Raw genomic sequence first — 21,220 nt, 5'->3', positions numbered from 1 at the left:
CCGATTTTTAAGCTTCAAAACAACCTGCAGCTTTTCTCCGGCGCCGCATTTAGTTGACTATTTCTTTGAACATTAAGTTGTAACAATTAAGGGATTTACTTTTTGCCTCTGTCCGTCTCATTGATGTCATTTTTTTTTACCACCTTTGCAATAATTTTATCATTTGTTTAATTGTTTAAATGAAGAGAAAGAAAAATATGATTGTTTTTGGACACTTTTTTAAACCCTTCACAGAAACATGAGTTGTCAGTCATTGTTGTATCCAAGATGCAGTAAATCGCTCATCATGATGATTATTTTAAGTTATTACTTTATAAAGTTCTCCCCCATATGGAATCTCGACAAACGAGAGGTTACGGGAGCGGAGTCCATTATGATGTAATAATAACTTCACACATCCTCCTGCTGTATTAACACCCCGCTTTGTTTACACAATGAGTCCCTCGGAGGAGGAGACTTAGGTTAGGTAGAACTTTATTGATCCCTCGGGAGGTCTCATTCGGGAAATTGTTTCTTACAGGAATGATGACGCACAGTGACAAACCTCAATGTTTGAGCAATCACAGATTGTGTATTTTTCAGTGGGCGGGGCTTAAGCACATTTTCTAATGTAAATATATAAATGAAAAGAGAGTTTTGTACAAATATACATAAACCGATGAAACAATAGAGGTCAAAGATCTATTTAAAAGACACTTAAATCAACACAATAGTTGGCCTTTAATTGAATCACCACACCAACTTAATAGGACATGTGTTAACATCTAACGTGAAGCTAATATTGAGAGTATCATACCTACTTGGCTCCAGGCAAAAAGCTTCCTATTTCTGTTGTGTTAAGCTCCTGCTGGACACTTACACCTGGAATGTGCTCCTATGTTGACTTTAGATTATCTTCTGTCTTTGCATGTAAACCATTTGTTGGTGGTGTTTAGTGGGAATGCACTTTTTGTGTGAATGGTTGTCTGTCTATATGAGCCCTGTGATTGACTGTCCAGTGTGTCCCCTGTACACACTACATACAGTAGCTGTGACAAAATTGACAATGAAAGATTACTGACTTTATTTGCTGAGCTAAATAAAAATGTTATATCCAACCATCAGTCTATTAAAAGATTATTTGGAACACAATTAGTGTAATAATTGATCTTACATATTTAACCTTCATAGTACAAAAGCAGCTTCACACAGTGAATATTTACCCTTTAGGCTATACTCCTATAGCAAGCTCTTTGCTCAAAAGATTTATTTGACTTCAGATGTAGAACTATCCTTCAGAGCACACGTCTTATTTACAGTAACTCATCTGTTCCTGTATTACAGTTGGGATATTAAAAAAAAAAAAAAAAAAAAGAACAATAATACATACTTAAAGAAAAGGCTTTATCAAAAATACGGCCTTAATGATTATAGTTTTCATCACCTTTCATTTAAAATGTATCGCCCACTTTGGTCATGAAGGACAAGAATGTTCGCCAGAATTCTACAAAGTTCAACAGGTTAATATTTTCTCTCCAGAAACGAAAACTTTTCCTCTGCTCCTATTTATTTTTATTTGTTATTTATTTCCATTCATTTCAATCTTACCTCGGTCTTTACATCTGTTTACAGGAAGTTTTTTTGGTTACAATTGTACACTTTAAAATCCTACACAATCTCCATAATGTGTACATCTACACATACAATCATATAATTGAATGTGTGAACAAAATGTGTGTCATGTATTCTTCTATGGTGCTACTTATGAATTAATTGTATTCTTGCTTTAACTAAATATAGCTGAATCATCGAGAAACTATAATTTAACATCATTTAAAGCATTTTTACCCCTTAAAAGAAACCATTCTATTCGACCATTTTTTTATTTGACCAGAACAACAGCGAAAAATAAATGCATATTTTAGTGTTAGGTTTGAATATATACCTAGAACATCACATAAAATCGAGCAATCTATTTTTTAAAAGTAAATGTAGGGAACATGTTTTTATCTGATCGTTTTACTTGATTCCGTTATTTATACAGAAAAAAAAAAATCAAGAATTAATTTGTGAATATTTGTTATTGACGAAGCCATTTGTTCTCAGTGTGCCAGTTAAAATTAGGCTTTAATAAGAATTAACATTGATTGAACATTTTATGTTATTAAAACAATTTTGCCAAGTTTCAACGAGAATAAATCTAGCAGAGGATTCAGTGAAAGTTTTGTGAAGTTGTCATCCACTTAATCAATACGCGCCGAGTCAGAACCAAGGTGATTGTATTATTAGCATAGCTATTAAACACAAGTCCGCCCGTCTAGTCTTTCATATCTTCCGTGTACTCACTGAATTATCCGTTACTTGGAACATTAGCTCAATATTCCATCTGGACACACCAAGGCTGATAAACTGAAGAGATCTATTGGAGAATGAAATGACTTGGCCTTGCTGCACTAAATTCCTTTAAATCTCCCTTTGACACACTCTCGGTGCATTCCTTGCTGACAATCCTCTTTTCTTCCTATTCAAGTCAGAGCACAAACTTAAGTTTGTGAAAATTGAAATGGATTAAGCTCAGAACAACGACGGCTCCCTGAAGCACTGACACGAGGAAATAACTGTGGCTGATGAGTTTTAAAATAATGTTATGAATAATGTTCAGGGTCCACTAGATGGCACTAAACCTTGGATTTCAGAAACTATCTTTATGTAACATTCTATTTTTTATTCAGAAAAGGATGCCATCTACTGAATTCAGAGTATGACGCTGTTTCGTGAAGCGTCATTAAGCTAAACTAGATAAAATGTAAAACATAAAATGAAATGTTTTCCCTCATAGTGTGCATGAAAATAAAATTTAAACGTGTTCCTCTTTACTTATTTTTCAAGGTTACGATAGTGAACATAAGTAAAACAGATTTACAGATATAATGATATAAACAATCTATAAATATATTTATATACATGCAGAATATAATACATACATACAGAAAATACAGATTAATTGAGTATCAAATTAAAAATTGTACACATTATGTATAAATCCAAAATGTTTTGTCTCAAAGCAATCAATAAAATGAGTATTTGATCTGGTCATGAGTGGAGCGAAATAAAACAACCTGACGGCACTTTGAAGAGCTAATCTAAAAAATACACATGCTGCATGTAATCCTGATGTGAACAGCTGCGTTGACGATAATGATAATCCTAAAAAAGAATAATAATTTCTGCGCTCTTGACTTGAAGCTGAAGCTTTTTTTCAACGCGAGTTTGATCAGACTTTCTCACAGCAGTTTCTGCAGTTTCCATCTTTTTTTTATTTGAATCAAACTCCGCCTTAAGTCCACATTATATTGGAGTAACTTCCCACGAAACTGGAATGCAAATGAAACAATATTAAGCATTGGCTCGTGGTATTGAACATAATCCTTCAGAGTTAGTCTTCAATGCTGCTGTGCGCGTCCACACAGCTTCAGGAAGTCGGGCTAATTGGATTATTTAAGGTCTCAGGCCAAATGAGGCAAAGAATCCCGAGCTTTACATTTATTTTCTTGTCATCAAAACGACTGGAAAGACATCAAGGACATCAACAGTGACGAGAGGATGTAAAGAAGCTCCAGCAAGTGTATCCGCCTGACGGCTTTGCCATCAATTCACTCTGCACCTCTGACTATCCAGAAAATATTATTCAAGGTGTCAAATAAGTCGTGTCTTCAGACATATGTAAGGTCCAAGCAAAGATGTCTGTTCTTACATGCAGCGTGCTGTATGTTTAGAATGACAGACCAAAAGCATTTCCATAGTGTGTCCCACATTAACTCTGGGTTAATCCAGACATCTCTCTCTCTCTCTGCTGGCAGCCACACTCAGGTATCTTATATATCCATACATCAGCACAGAGTGACGCGGGTGACTCATAAATTGTCTGTCCAGTAAATAACCTTAAATCTCAGCGTTTGTTTCCAACAGTGATGAGCAGAAAATGGGATGAGCAGCATTAGGAGCAGATAAATCCCCACATCGAAGGATTACGGTGATTTCGTCAATTGCAAAAATGCTTTGCAAATAGAAATGTAATTGCAGGGTGAATATTAAAGTCAGCAGAAGTTGATCTTTTTTGAATGCGTGCGGAATTAGTAGGGATGACTTGGAGTTTCGTCTGAGATTATTGCGGGATTTTCTTCCGCTGATTGCCGCTCGCCCCTCGCATGTGGGCTTCCTGTCGCTCCATTGTGAGTTCTTCTGGAATCATTGCAGCTGATTCAAAGTCTGTGGCTTTACATAAGAAAAATGTTCATCACGTTTAGTGCCTTTCATTTTTCCAGCACATAGTTTGCTTTCCATGAAATTATGATTATCAACCATTTTGTCTGGGTTCGTTCAACGTAGTTATCCAGGAAGTTATTTCCATTAAAAAAAAATGTTTGCTTGATGTAGGCAATAATGAGTTAATATAAATTATTAGATTATAGTTATAAACAACAGATCATATATATAATGTAATAACTGAAAATAAAGGAAATAGTAAGTGGAAAAATTCTATATTATTAGAAGATCCAAACTAAATATAAACCAAACTGTCTTCAGGTACCTGCAAATGTGTATGCAAATTACATGTTTGCTTTTGAAAAGCATGTTGAATTACAGTTCTTTCGATAAGCAGTTGATGGACCCATAACCAAATAGCTAATTTTACAATTCATAAAATCAAATTTAAAAAAGGCCATGATTCAAAAATTGTACATTAATAAAAGACACTCCCTGACTGGGAAATTAAACAAAATATCTGTTGAGTTTTCAGTATGTTATGTTTTTTTTAACCAATTTGCTGTGAGAGACAAAACTGTTTCAAATGGAACTACAGAACAACACCAAAATAAACAAGAATAATGGAATATAGGCATCAAATGAATTAAAGTAATCAAGGTACTGAAATTAATGTTTTGAAATGAGGAAAATAAGACATGTTTATCCATGTAAGTAGTTCTATTTAGTCCTAATCTATTCATGTGTCGATGAAGCTTCATGAATCTTTGTCTTTTTCAGAGCCCACTAGATTACATTTCTGCTCTATAACCAATTGTATTACTCTGTGTTGCTAACTTGTACCTATACAAGCTATAATTGTTGCATCTCTGGGAAGTGACATCACGTACAGAACAAGTCACGTTTTCAAGGACTACTTATGTGTGACGCCGAGTGATGAATGTCAATTATATAGTTGAGGAAGGAGAGATCTCACTGCCGCTTGACAACGCTGGCTTCCAACAAAAAGCTGTCTGGGACAAAAAACAATTGAAACTTAGAGAATCACTGACTTTACCACCTGATTCGTGAGGATTACAGACTTTAAAACTGTGAGTAGAAAATCAAAGGCTTCAAACGGCTCCTTCAGGTGACTACGTCCTCGAAATTTTCGGCACCCCTTGTTCCCTTAAGGGTGTCGCAGGGGGGCTGGAGACTATCCCAGTTTAAACGGAGCAATAGGCGAGGGACACCCTGAACAGGACTCCAGTTTTTGACAGGTCACACATAGACAAACAACCATTCACAAACACACACATACCTACAGACAATTTCCCCTAGTTCCCAATCAACATCTGTATGTTTTTGGACTATGGAAGGAAACAGGAGTGCCCGGAGTAAACCCATGCAACACGGGGGGCATACTTTATTAACCACTTACTAATAACAAAGATTTTAGACTGTCGTTATAAGATAAGTTTTGCCAGTAGATTTCAAATAGTCAAACGTGTCAGGTCAAATGTGTTACCGTATTTTCCTCACTATAAGGCGCACTTAAAAGCCTTTCATTTTCTCCAAAAACGACAGTGCGCCTTATAATCTGGAGCACCTTATAACTGAACATTACCTGGTCGATGACTTGTTTACAAACACTTTCATGACTCTGCGCCGACTGAGCCGACACGCTGTGGGCGGGATTACGTCATTGCGTTATCACGGGGTGGGATTAACGCGAACGTCACATCATGGTGGAACGCCTATGGCGTGATATTACTGACACCGGTTTGAGCGAGTGTGTCTTGTTTGTTGTATACTCAAAATCACTCTGCTGCGTACTCAACCAGTCATACACGTGCGTTCAACATGTCATACATGTGCGCTCTAGCTGTCATACACTCGCTCACTCAACATTTGTCTGCTAACAACACCAGTCTCACGCGCTGCTGCGTGAAGCCTTTTAAACATCATTTGAACATCGTTACCATGGGAGTGAACGGAGTTGTCAGAACGGTTAATAAAGTTTAACTTTATCTGACTGTTTTGTTGACGTTTCCTTTAGAACAGCTTTATCTAGTGGATTCATAACGCAGCCCCAGTCAAAGTTTGACTGCAGTATCTTATATTCTATGCACCTTATGTATGAAAACAGTTCTAAAATTGGCTATTCATTGAAGGTGCGCATTTTAATCCGGTGCGCCTAATAGTGCGTAAAATACGGTAATTCAAAATAAAGTAAGCACTAAACAGTGCTGGGTTGTGATACAACATCACTTTTTATTCTGTATCATGATGCAGTGTCTTCATTTGGGAAGGCCACTAGATGTCATTGACTCCATTATAATGTTTGACTCTGATTTACTAACTCAATGAAATCATCATTTTCAAACCGAGAGTGCCATCTGGTGGCTAAGACACTGCATAAGTACATTAGCACTAAGTAACCAAGTAACTTTTTCAGTAACCAGATAATTTTTTTAGTAACTGTGTCAACTAGTGTTATCATGGTTTGGCAAAGATTTTAGTTCATTTTACTCTTAAAAAATGCATAGTGTCTATATCTGTATTTATTTTTGTGTGTCATTGTTATGCTTTCAAGTTTGACTGAAAAATGAAAAATCCTCAAGTAACCGCCATAATTTGACTTAGAGTTTCTCTAACCTCACGTACATCGATTGATGAATTAGAAGCCAGGTCTGATTCAACATTGAACGATGAGTACTTCTTGTCTCTTTGCTTAAGGATTAGATTTGGGGACACAAACAGTTCATCTGGTTTGACATTGGCAAATAAAAAAAACGGGCAGAATACTAAGCGACCATATCTCACCAATATACAAGACTTTTTGACATGCAGATGGAGCTAAACCCTTGTGTTATCTCAGGTTCAAGGTGACCCAAAGGCCTGAAAACAAATGTGTGTGTGGTATCCCTTGTGTTGACACTTCTTCAAGGTGAACGACTTCCCCGGCTTCCAGAAAAACCTATACAGTGGTGGAGGTCGTTCAACTTCTGGCCTTTGGGTCACCATGACCCTGAGATAACACCAGGGTCAGAATAGTTTGGTTTTTTTTACACATTAACATGTGTCAGGTGATAAAAATAACCTTGTGATTATCCAGTCATGTGTACATCAAGCCAGCACGATCAGATAAACCATACTTGCTGTGATTATAAAAGAGTTCATGAATTGAGAATCGAAGATGAAACTTTTTATGTTTTGAGAAATGAATGCTGAGCAGCGGTGGAAAGGGCCACAGTCAAACCTGCATATCTTAAGCATCGATCTCATGCTGCCGGATCAATGTTGTGTCCCCACTGTCGCTGTGAAGCGGCCAATCAGCAATGACTTCTTTAAGTAATTAAATGTTTCACTGCGAAGCCAAACAGGAGTTTCCAAATGGATTTATCTGAGCATATTAAGCCCCAAACAAATCCAAATGTCCTCTGTGTCGACAACCGGGGAAACAATAAATGCAGGGAAAAGCTTTCAATAGACATTTAATCAAATGTTCCCGCTGCTTGTTATCATCTGCTTGTCCGTGTCAATCCAGCTGAAATCATGAAAAGGCTTGAGCCACAATGGAGAGAGTTCCACGGCCATTAGCATTCCAGCCCGTGCTGGTGTGTCCTAATAGACAGTGATGATAATAACGGCTTCTGTGTGCTGCCTCGCCGCAGCGTTGACCACTGAGTGAATCATCCAGCTGATGGAGAGTGGCGGCGCAGCTCGAGCCGAGGATGTTGTTAATATGCCAGCGAGGGCTCCTGTGCCAGTGTGCGCCATGCTGGCATGCTACAGCTGCCATCCGCCTAATTGGGAAGCATTTAGCTGCAGCTTGACCTACATTCCCCGGCCGAGCAAAAGGGGACCACCTTTGTGAATGTTGTCATTCGCAATCCAAAGTTAATGAGTGGGGAATTAATGTTTGTTGTGGATCACAGGAGGGTTTTTGGTATTGCCCTACAAATCTAGATCCCGGCGCTCAGGCCACGGCTGTGGAGGGCAGCTTAGTTAAAGCACTTTACTAGAGAGTTTATAGAAATGATTATAGATCTGCGTAGACGTGTGAAAAACAACATGTATGAAATATTCTGTCAAGAGAAATAATTTGCTGCCATAAAAAAAAGGATAAGGTGAATAAACTCTACGTTTCCTGTTGATTAATCCAAAGTAATTACTGCAGTATCAGATGTTCTCTGTCATACTTGCTTAGTTGTCATAGATGTGAGTTAACAAGTTGCTATCCCTCCACACCTGAAGCCCTTAGCAACAAATCATTTAGCAAACACATTTATACAGGACCAGGTGCAAAAAACAGAATCAATTTACATCTATTTTCATTTTTTGTTGCTTTTACCAGGAAAAGAAATGATGCCACACATGTGTAAGAGTTTAACTAACTGGAACTTTTTTCCAAAAAATATTGTGCAGACAAAAATCTAAACCTGCGTTAGATTGCATTGATACACAAAAGGTATTTAACTTGGTTTTCTCATCGTGTTCCTTATCCAACTCTCTTAAATTAATCAATTAGTTAATGTTGTTGGATTGAATTTTGTATTTGGACTAGTTTTATGATGAGCATTCAATGATATTATTATTGTTGTTTTTAATTTACTTAATATTTCGATTTATTTCACTTGGATGTATCTTATGATATTATCTCAACCTAACATAGCCATTTCAGTAAAACACAATGACAGATATTTCAGACAAAAAGGAAAAACTCATCACTACCTATTAGGTTCTGCATTTTTTTAATTATCAAAGAAATTTTTTATTTTTATTAAATTTTTTATAACTATATTTTAGTAAACGCCTATTTCTGATATGTTTTTTCTCCTAGTATTTAATTGGGGCCTGTCCTTGTGACATGCGTCTTAAATCTTGTGTTGTCTCTGGGTCAAGGTAAACGACATCCCTGGCTTCCATAAATACATATGCAGTGGTGGAGGTCGTTCACCTTGATCCAGAGACAACACAAGGGTTAATTGTTGAAACTTGTTTTCTTCTTCTGCTGACTTCATCATGAAGGACCCCAGTGACAGGTGAATTATAAACCAAACCATAGTTCTGTTAAATGCAGTTCACTTCATTGCAACAAATAGAAGAAAAAAAATCATAATATCAACATTATTTAGAGCAATATACAGGTTGAGTAATTAATAATTAAACATATTTTGTGAGATGATTTAGACCCCTGAATATACTTATATGAGGTGAAGATATAGAAGACAGTGATATTGTCTATGTGTGTGAGTGAAGGTGAGATAATGAAGGACAGAATAAAAGATGTGTTTCAAATTCAAAGTAGTAGAGATATATCGTCCATCACAGCAGCCTTTGATAGCATCAGAGATCTGAGATAACCAGATCTGACACAGATGGACTTCATAAAACTATGTCAATTGTCTGTGTGAGGCTGAAAAGATGCGTTGACACTGTTATGCTGATCATCAACGCCTCGGTTATCCTCCTCAGAGTGTAAACTGTCAGTGTGTATCTGTGCCATCAGAATAAAGAATGGTTTAATTTAACAGTTGAAATGTTATTTTTTTAGTTTTCTTGTTTTTATATATACATATAAATCCATGTTTTTACACAGAGTTTGATATTCTGATATGAATGACTAAAATTTTATTTTTTTTGTGTGTGTTTTCATATGAAGTACTGAGGGTTTTCTAATTTACCAGAAAGATGACAGAAAATGTTCATTGTTTGAATATACTTTCAATTCAATTCAATTCAATTCAATTCAATTCAATTCAATTCAATTCAATTTTATTTAAAGTGTCTTATCATAACAAAGTTATCTCAAGACACTATACAGTTGAAATAAGACTACAGTTGATTAAGGAAAAATAGATCCCAGCAATTCAATACACAACATAGTCAATGAGAATTCCAACAGGGTATTTGCCTCCATGCTGAAGGTCAATATGACTATTTAGAACTTTGGCATATGTGCATATTCCCCAATTTGGGACACAATTCAAAAATAACATACTTTAGATATGCAATATACAAGTAATTTTTTTTTTTGCTTTTACATGCTACCACTGTTATTCAAGATATATATGTGATGTTTGTTTGTTTTATTTTTTTAATGAAGTTAGTTTTTCTCTTGACGGTGACACGGCAAATATTATATTGTTCTTTTTTTTTCACCAGAAAGACAATATGTGGATAAATTGTGTGAAAACATTACTTGAAACCTGAGGCTGATTTTCTTTTTCTAACCTTGTGTCTGGCAAAAAAAATGTCACTCTTTCCACCTTAGGGGATTTTGTGAGTCACTCGTTCCGACTGCTGCAGAATACGTAGGAAGAGCAAGGAATGCATTTGAGGCTGAGAAGCGATAAAGACAATCCAGTCATCTGAACAGTCAATTTCATCAGAAACATTTTCAAAACATGCCCCCTCCAGTCACCACGTAGATCTCCTCTCTGAATGTGCCTCCTCTGTAAGCCACAGACGGTGAAGATAAGCCGGGGCTGCTGCCAGATGTCCACTTTATTACCTTGGCCACGGTCCCGGAGAGTAACACTTAAAGTTGTCAAACAAAGTCTATTTTTAGAGCGCCATTATAATCAAGAGATCTGAATTCATCTTTGGACTCATGTGATTCCAGCCTCGCTGGAAAATACTTTTTTCAGCCGTGGAGGTTGTAGTGAAAGATGTGGATCACGCGCGCGGCAGTATCAGCTGCATGCAGCCTTGAGCAGCCCTGAGCGGCTCTGCTGGCAGCGCTTCAGGCCCGGCCGGCCAATGACTCACTTCTCTGCAACCGTAGCAGGCATTTCCCTTGTTAGCATTCACGATTAAACCCCCGAACACACACCACTCGGTTGACTTTTATTCTTCCATTCATTGCTAAGCTGTGATATTGATCCTCTTTTATTTCACTGCACCAGAATTGAGATGTTTAAATGAAAAATAAAGATGTTTGGTGCCCATGGAAACCATTTACCTTCAAATAGATAAGCGAGTGCTTGAACAATGTTTCAAAAGATGTCAACCCTTGGTCGCTACATTTGCCTGGTCCCGAGACATCCTCTTTTTCCACTCATTTACCAGCTACAGAAAAGCAACATGTGGGTGACTGTTGACTCCCCAAAATGGACCTCAGTGTGTCGTTCTGCCCCACTGTGCTTTAGACCCACCTCACATGTGAAAGGCTTTGTGAAAGAGATTAGGCTGCTTTAGAGCGTTAAACCAATCCCTGGGAGACTGTGGCTGCACCCCAACATTCCATGTAACTGACCCCGACAGTAACTGAATAATGTTGAGTAAACTTAACTTGAGTTACAAGGTACATTAAGTCTGTTTTTTTAATTGTTGTATGACTATTAAATTGACTCATCTTTAAGGATAATTTCCAAATAAAATTTGTATTTTTTAATTACCAGTACATAGACCATTATTAAGTCAGTCATTTCAAATGATCAAAATAAAATAAATAAATGTATGTTTTTATCTCATATCATTTCAAAATAATATTATATTATATGATATTATACAGTCAGTAAAAACAATTGGAAAACCTCTTTTTCTTCAAACATTAGTTTTGAAATTATGTTATACTGTAACTTCTGAGTGTATCATGTGACTAACGAAAGAAAAACATGGATCACCTAAAAACACTGTTTTTGGCAGTAGAATGTCATAGCTACTGATTGTTTCGATTAGTATAATGTTTTTATAAGTAAGTAAGTAATTTGTATTTATATAGCGCTTTCTGATGGCAGACAAAGATACGTTACACTTAACGGGAGTATTATTTTAACAGTTCAATTACAAAGAAACACACAACAAACAAAAAAATAATAACTTGGAGGAAAAACCAAAAAAATTAAAACGTGAATATTTGAAGGGTATAAAAAGCTGAAAGAATAACCAAAAGTAAAGTATCTGTCCTACACAAACCTATTGCAAAAAAATAAATTTAGGGGAAACTTATGGGGATTATGAATACCAAAAACACTAGAAACACTCATAACACTCATTTGTTACTGTTTGATGAAGACATAGAATTAGAATCAAGGCCCAAACAGTGAGTCAATGTATTCTTTATCATTTCTTGGCACCATTCAACATTTGTTACAACACGAAGAGTTCCTGCGATGAGAGAAGCTGACATGAAGTTAATTCAGATGTTGGGCCCAGTCTGGTGGTGAGTGGTGCTCTGAGGAAGCAAAGCTGCTTAGTGTTGTTCAGAAACAGCTCAGGGGAAGCAAAAGTGTCTGTTCAGTTAATTGAAAGAATGTAGGAAGCGCAGAACCCATGACCTTGTGTTGCCCCTCTCTGAATAAATAACATCAGCCATTTGTATAATTGTAAATTCAAACTGTTTTCGGAAGAAGCATTTCCGTCAACAGCTTCAGCCGTGAAGTCGCGTTGATCCGACTCTTTGACATTTTCACCAGCTTCGGATCAAAATGTTAATTTGTCCGGAGCAGAGTTTGCCACCAGAAGGCTGAGTCGCGCGCAGACGACAGCCCAATCAACCTCAGATGCTCCGGCGTTCACCGCTCATTAGTCACCGACGTTAGTCAAAAGCTGGCGAGTCCGCTCATTAGTCAGAGGACAATCATTATTTCTCCCAAACACATTTTGCAGATATTACACAGCGAGTACAACCACCTGCACTCATCCTTCATGTCCCATCATTCGCAGACCATTTTCAATCCATTACGCTACATTTCGCACATCATAATCTGAGCGTGTCATTTCCTCCGTAATTCACCAGATTCTGCTGAACACCCCAGTTTTCCCACATATTCATTTTCGCCTGGGTGAGTTCGCAGTACTTTTATGTATCAGCAATGCAATGTTTCTTATATCAGGGGAAATAAATGAGGAAACATAAAAAATGAGTGAAGCTCCTTGATTGGCTCCCTGCTGTGTGGTTCCAGTGATAACAAGCTAAGAGACTTCTTATTTCATGATTGTCCATGTTACGTCATAGCAAGGACATGATTTTGATCTTACATCTCAGAAAAAGTTCTGTTGTTATAGCGTAATAAAACTAAAATGATTGCTGTCATGGGATAACAAACTTTGAGAGAGTGGTCAATTATGAATTCCAATTAATTTAACTAAATAATCCATTTTCAATGGTGCAGGGTGGCACAGTGGTTAGCGCGGAAGGTTGCTGGTCCAATTCCAGACTGAGGCAACCTTTCTTTGTGGAGTTTGTATGTTCTCCCCGTGTTGCGTTGGTTTACTCCGGGCACTCCGGTTTCCTCCCACAGTCCAAAAACATACAGAGGTTAATTGACAACTTTGGGAAATTGTCCATAGGTATGAGTGTGTGTGTGAATGGTTGTCTGTCTTTGTGTGCCCTGCGACAGACTGGCGTCCTGTCCAGGGTGTCCCCTGCCTCTCGCCCTATCGTTCTGGGATAGGCTCCAGTCTCCCCGCGACCCTGACCCCTGGATAAAGCGAATGAATGAATGAATCCATTTTCAATCACAACTAATAAGTTCAGAAAAGTCTGGAACTTAATACATTTGTTGAATTTAAATTAGTGAAGCCGATTGAAAGAGTCGTATATAAGAAGTCTCTTAGCTTGTTATCACTGGAACCACACAGCGGGGAGCCAATGCGGAGGAGTAGCTGAACTAGTAGCAAAGGCCCTCAGACAGTTCCTGCTGGAGATACTGAACCAAATAATTCATTGAACTTGAAGACCATATCTGAGTGTTTCTTACATCAAACTTGGACCTCTTTTGTACTCATTTGAATGTGTGTGTGAGTGAGTCAGGACAGGGACGATTATAATCTGGTGCCTGTTGCTGCAGGAGAGGTGGCTTTAAGCTCTGCTGCTGAGGTGTGTTTATTGTGTGATGAGCTGCAGCTGCTGTGAGAGCAACAGGCGCTGTGGAACTCCGGTTCAGAAAGGACATAGAAAAAAAGAGACAAGACATGTCAGGGTTTTCACATTAGTCGCCCTTTAAGTCAAAATAATGAGCCTTTAAAACAAATAAAAGAAAAAGTCACCTCATGAAGTCATTTATTGTTTTGAAAGATTATTTCATTAACATTTTGCTGTTAAGTGTTGCCTGCAACCGTTGGCTGAATATCCATTTTTTCTTTCATGTAAAGCGTTAGAAAATACAAATAAAACATTAGGTCGATATAAAGTGGTGTAAGGGAAGTAATCAATGTCCACTTCAGGGTGATGGAGCCTTGTTTTGTTACCGAGAATTCAAACACAAGGAGAAGAACACATAAAAACAGATTATCCGAAAAGCAAACTTGCAAACATGAACCGTAACATTAGAGATTAAAAACAAGAATAATGTGATTTCAAAAATGAAAATTATGAAATGATGACTAATAAATAAATGGTAAATAATCACAAAATTTGAAACTGTTAACTAAAATACACACGTCGGTATGTGAAATTACACAATTCCTCTATGAGTGAATCTTGTCACACACCTGTGTTTAACCAAGCGGAGACTTTACTAAAAAGCACCTTGAAGTCGTGAGCACCGCTGCTTGATCACGTCCGACTGTAAGTCACTGCCGACATATATCATCAGGCGCCCAGAAGCTTGGCACTAAAGGTCATTTGGCAGATTCATTGTGTGCGTGTGACATCTGACTCGCAGCACTTACTGTCACAACCCGCCACTTCCTCGTTGAGCACCGATGAAACACGTTTCTGCTGAAAAGACGCAGCCAGTACTTTCAAAACCTATTTTAAGGTTCCGTCGGCTCATTATGGCAGCGATGTGAGTTCAAGTGTAGCGGCTTGATGCTCAACAAAGAAGCTGAACTCAGCCTCAGCTGCCAGTGCCTAAATGTCAAAAAGATTCTTTCTAAAACAGAAATTAAGACCCGGTGAAATAGAAATTACAGTTTATTTCACGGTAAGAAGAAGCCTTTAGCAAGTAATGTGCGACTTATATTTGATGTAAGCTCCTGGAGACTGCTGAGAAAATCAGTGTGTTTGAGAGAAGGCATTGATTCGGAGCTGAGAAGGAACGATTGGGCACAGAAATGTGACACGAAATCTGCATATTTGTAAACAGATTTTCTTCTTTTGTCTTATTATGTAACTAATCCTTTTATATAAGACAGATTTCTGCCCTTTATGCTTAAATTCTTTACGAACAGGTTTGATTCTGATCAGCTCCAATCACTGAGACACACGCAGCAGCTCGACGCCATACATAGATTATTATTTTTAGAGAAACTCTGGTGTCGCACGTATATGACAGTGTCATTGAGGTGAAGGATTTTAAATGAATAACCATTTACAAGATGTGTCTCTCTGGTCGTCGCAAGAATGCTCCCTAGTCGAGACACTTTGAATTTTGGTCCAACCTCTGTCAAACTCTCTGTCAAACCTGAAAATCGACTTGTAGTGAGACTCCAGTCAAGTCCCAGCTAAGACCAAAACAGTCCGGGTCAAGAGCAGGATTTATTCCATAACTTGCATGAGTTATAGAACATTATTTCACGTTGTACATTTCAATTCAGCGGCACAACAGGGAAGAACTCCACAGTGAGTCCATGAAGGTCTGAATGAATGACAACCAGGCTGCGAGTGATCATGAAGTGTGAAAGAATATATTTCCCTGATGAACTGACCACATCTGAACGCTCACATGAATACTCTTCTTTTTTAAATGAATGCGTGTTTGAAGACACGGTGACATTCCATTTATTCCTTTTGCGATAATTTTCTGTTTGATTTAACTCGAAACTTGATTACAATTATGACTTAATTTGCACACAGAAATAAGAACCTTGATCGCAGTATATTCTTTTTTTTTAAATTGGGGTGTGTCTAACGATCTGTTGAATTATTACTCCGTTGTAGAGCTTTCATTTCCATAATATCTAATTCTATTTGCTTTTATTTGCCTCGGAATGTACCTTGTCGCTGTATTTTGACGGAAAAACACCTGGGCTGGTGCGATGTACTGCGTATGTCTGTATCAAGTTTAATAAAAGTATTCATAGTGTTTTATGACGAAAATTGACAGATGCACTTTAATTCCATAACTCGTTTCCTGCCCAAACGATCTTGTTACCGGCAGTGCCAAGAGTTGAAGTGGAAAAAATGGATGGAATCCTAGTTCAGTGGCGCGATGGGGGTGTGGTCTGCCCGGTGCCAAGTGCAAGCATGGACAGATAGTCGTCTACTTAAGTCCGAATCTCGTCCAAAAAGGTTCATAAAATGTTTCACTACTGCTAAGAGGCTGTTAAGTTCGCCACTATATGTATCTTTTATGCTTCCTGAGCTATTAAAGTTGTTTTATGAGCAGGTATATTTAATAAAAGTAATATACCTTTTTAACAGGTCTATTTATTTATGTATTTACAGATCTGCGAAGGTCTCCAAAGTCTGGGAAAAAGGCTTTTTATTGACTCAGCAACTGCAGCTCCGTTTGTTTTATGGCACCTTTGGATTTGAGCCGGAATAAACTGGCAGAGGAAGTTTAACAGCAGAGGCGAGGGAGCTGCACGGAGACAAAGGTTATTAGATGTGTGCCAAAGTCAGTGGTACGGAGATTAGACGGCAGGTCATCGGTCCAGCCAGCCAATAACCCAAATTCAAAATGGAGTCCACTCGCTATTGTCTATCGCTGTCGTAGAAAAAGACGAACGTTTCTTCCTGTCACCTAATATCTCAGCGAAACAGACCCTCTCGCTTCATATTTTAGCAGAACCGCTCAGCATGAATTCATAATGGAGCCTTCTGAAGTGCTGCGCAAAGTTCAACCCCTAAATTAAACAAAAGGGTATTTTTCAATGAATCTCCCTATTAAAGGAAATAGCAAACCAAGAGGAGGGTTTGTGTGTACATAACCCTTTTAGAGTTGTTAAATATGTACTAGGAATACAGTTGATATAAAAGGTTAGGAAACTTGTGGGCAAAAAATGTAAGACGTATCATTAATCAACCATGAATGGGTGATTGAAGATTGTGAGATATTTAGAGTAGTGATTAAAAAAGGCAATTATTAAAATGTAAATGTCATATGAATGAAAACCAAAAATCCAAAATAGAGAGAAGGTGGGTATACATTTTAGAAATCTACCTTTCTTAGGATGTAATAAATCTGCCTGAAAGTTCATAAAATTGTTCTCTACACTCAAACCTGAACTGAGAGGTCAGTAGTCCACATGCTCGTATTAAAGAATTGTGTCAAAAGATTTGTGAGTTTCCAGTTTTCAAGACATCTATCAGATTAGTTATATGTAATATACAAACACAGATAACTTTAACTTTAGGTTCAAGCAGGCATTAAGTAATTTAGTATATAGAAGAAGATTTTCTTCTCTTTTATTATCATTATTGTTGTTATTATTACTTTATAATAAGTGTTTAATAGTGTTGTGGTTGTTCAAGGATGATTTAAACAGAATCAGGATTTACTTAAAGGATAACTTCCTGCACCGGGCCTTAAAATGTTATGAGTATTGTGATGTCAATAATTTGTTGCTTTTTAATCTGCATTTCTGCAGGGCAATTTATTATGGTGACTCTTTCAGTATAGTTATAATTAGCTATTATTTCATAGTTAAACAACATATTGATCAGAAGTGGTTATTTTGATTCATACTCAAATGAATTCATATCATTGAAGTAAGTGGCATTATGAAACATATAGTCCAGTTGATGGAACTGGAGTTCCTGGGAAAGTAGTTGTGATGAATATTTGGTAAAATATGGACTTGTGAATTTTAATATATTTCATTAGAATTTTAATCGCAGCACTTGGATAAAAGGTTTCAATTCTTGAACCCCTATTGGTAATGCCTTGTTTGAATATTCCCAGCATGCCTGAGTTCCAGTGGGGGCTCTCACAAAAGCTTAGTTCAAGTGGTTCTGACGGCATGTGCTAAAGTGTGGAAGTTTTTCTTTCTTTAGTCAGTGGATATGGTTACACTGGTGTGTGAGTGCAATTCAGCATCAATCCAAGATCTTCTATTGTGAATAAACCTATTTTATTACAATTATATGAGGATGAATAGTTTCAGAGATTTATTATTTATTAAAGATATTCATACATGGTTCACTGAATGAAAAAGTGTTCTCATGAAATTAAACAAATGTGTTTTTAAAGGATCCTAACTTAATTTTAGTGTTGTGAATTCAATAATTTTACATTTTAATTAAAATCTTGCACTTTTAAGCCATTTTTACCAAGAACAATTTCTTAAAAGTCCAACTGAGTATTAGCAGCTAGCATGTTGAATCAAAAATGTTTCTATTACCATCTGATCTGCTTTTATACTATAAGTGAATTCTGAATTTAAAAAAAACGTTTAATGCTTGATGAAGCTTTTTCAACCCATCTGTACAATTCAATATAATTTATTGGCTTTGTTCATTTTAAATTCAACACACTTTGTATGTCGTATCCTGAATATTACAAACTGAATTAGATTAAACCTCGATTAAATAACAATCCTCTTATTTTAAAATTACATTTTGGATATTATTACCTGAAAACATGAAATAAATAAAATACCTTAAATTTCAAAGGGAGTCTGTCTTGTTGTTATATAGGTGTTAAAGATGAATAGAATACAAAAAGTGACCTGTACCACAAATAAAAATATTTTCAGGGTTTAAGAGTTGGAAACATTTTTACGTGAATGTCCCAAAAAACCGCTTGTCCATGATATCTTTAAACTATAGAATCCTCCACGGCAAATCAATAAAATGTGTTGAGTCACCGAAGTAAGCAGTTATCAACTGGACTGAACTAAATTCCAATACGTTAAACGTAAAAAAAGAACCCAGTTATTCTACTTCTTGACTGGTGTGAAAGAAATCCTCACTTAAGCCCTACCTATGCCATTGATGTGACTAATGTGGAATGTTAAAGCTAGGAAATGTAAGCAAGAAAAATAACTCTTAAATTACTTAGTTAACTAGCTCTTAACATCATCATATTATATGAATATTACCAGGTGGTTATTTGGAAATATGTCAAACTATTATCCAATAAGTATCAAACTATCACATCAAGAAGGTTGTAGGTTCACTTCCAGGTCATAAGAGCTTGTTTGTTCTCCGTGTTGCGTGGTTTTTCTCCGGCCCTCCTGTATCCATCCTAAAGTCCAAAAACATACAGTAGTTGATTTGGAACTTAAGGAAATTGTCCGTAGGTATGAGTGTGTGTGTGAATCGTTGTGTGTCTTTGCGTGCCCTGGGACAGACTGGTTTCCTGTCCAGGGTGTCCCCTGACTCTCGCCCGAAGAAAACTACAACCCCCATGATGGAATATACGGTGGAAAATGAATGAATGACACTTACTCAACTAATTCCATCAAACTTCAAATCAACTCCTCTGAGTTAGAAAGCAGGAATCTCTGGGAACCAGCGTTGCAATGACAATGAGCACAACTTGGATCTGAGCCAGACTAGAGAGCAAAGTTGTCCTTTTTTCCACAATAATTTCCATTCCCTCCATCACTTGTGGTCAGAATTTTTTCGCATCCTAACGGCAGCGGAACGGGAGCTCATTCATCAGCAGGACATGGACCTCCACTTGGATCAATACATCAGAGCATATTTTATGAATTTGCCAGCTCACTCTGGCTGTGGAACATGGTGTGAATCCTCTGTGTGTCCGTGGGTAGAGAAGTTAGAAGCAGTGAGAAATGAATGAGTAAGAGATATAGTTGAAACACATATTTCAGCCCCGGTGGTGTGACGACTTGTCTCCTCTGCGCTCGAGTTCGAACACTTGGATGTCTATTGGGATGCTAATTGCACAGGAAGCATCCTTTCTGGCGTCACTTCAACCACAATCCGACACAATCCTAAGAGCAGCCTCTGCATCAGCCAAGTGCTTGTAATGTAATAAGCACTCTCTTTTAAATTGAGCCTTGACTTCATTTAAAAATATGTGCGCACTCTTGCTTTAGGCTTTCATCTTGCATATAAATCACTCCTGCTGGAAGTGGGTGTCTGAGCGCCACAGAGTTGAGGTCTTGGGGCGCGCACTGTATCAGCAGCCCAGGCTGCATTAACGACAACAAGTGCCACGAGTAGATGAAGTCGCATATTCTGCTGAAATGAAGGATTTTGTGGCTAAAATGTTTCTTCTCCTCCTCTGTCTCTCCAGACACGGCGGCAGATGAACGCTCTGGAATTGTACAGGTGTGAAGTTCTGGACTACTGCCACTGCTCGCTGGCCCCCCCCCACTCAGGAGCTGGGAGGTCCGATCGCACACCACCCGGGCCTATCGGCTGCTCTCCCCTCCGAGCCTGAGCTGCCTTGCCCCCGGACCCTCCATCACTGAACGCTGCACGTGCAGCTGGAAAAACAAAAAGCTGCGTGGGAGGAATTGGAGCTGGTAAATAAGTGAGAAGGAGACGATTCATCTGCCGCACGGAATCCTGGGAAATGGAAAAATAAAAACATTCTCGGCGGTAACAGGGGTGACTGCCGTATTGATCGGTAAGCTTCTGACCCGGCTGACCCGCTGTGCCCTCAATTTGCAACGGCGGCTGAGCAGCAGCATGACTCTCCAGCTCCTGCTCCGCTTCTTGAGCAGCATTAAGGATAATAATTTAAAGATTTGTTAATCGCATTAAACAAACTTCCTCGACTGCTCATCATCCGGGCACCTCTGCTCCTTCAGGTAAGGTAATCGAATGCAAAATGCGATTAAGCGGGCAGGGAAAGTGCCTGGATAAGCAATTGAGAAGCAGAACAAATGACAGAACTTTATTTTTTTTCCCCCTGCTTTCTCTGATCGTGCTGTCATTCAACTTGGGGACCGGATCCACTGCAGGTGGTTCGGAAGAGATTACTGTTTTGAAAAAGAGGAAGCTGTTGTCACTTATAATGTACAGCCTTTACATTTTACAATAAGTATTATTCTTCATGGTGACTTTTTTCTTTTCTGCCATGACTCTAATCCCATTATGAATCATTTCAATCATGCCCAGAATAATACGATGTAAAATAAATACTACAAATCTTGGTGCACCTGTGCGTTCATGTATAGGTTT

The 21,220-nt window shown here is 37.9% G+C and overlaps 1 protein-coding gene across 1 annotated transcript in view; it reads left to right on the top strand.

Annotated features, from left to right (window-relative positions):
* LOC148088412 (leucine-rich repeat transmembrane neuronal protein 4) overlaps window positions 1-20,411 on the top strand; it is an 85,739-nt gene extending 65,328 nt beyond the window's left edge. The window contains exon 3 of the mRNA XM_087797424.1: window positions 20,328-20,411. The gene's annotated coding sequence lies outside the window, so the exon portion shown is untranslated. The remainder of the gene's footprint in view (window positions 1-20,327) is intronic.
* Window positions 20,412-21,220: the final 809 nt, after the last annotated feature.

This window comes from Callionymus lyra, chromosome 1 (genome assembly GCF_982586985.1).
Source record: "Callionymus lyra chromosome 1, fCalLyr1.hap1.1, whole genome shotgun sequence".
In the NCBI taxonomy this organism is placed as follows: Eukaryota; Metazoa; Chordata; class Actinopteri; order Syngnathiformes; family Callionymidae; genus Callionymus; species Callionymus lyra.
Note: the sequence above shows the minus strand (reverse complement) of the source record. Positions and strands in the feature narration are given on the sequence as shown.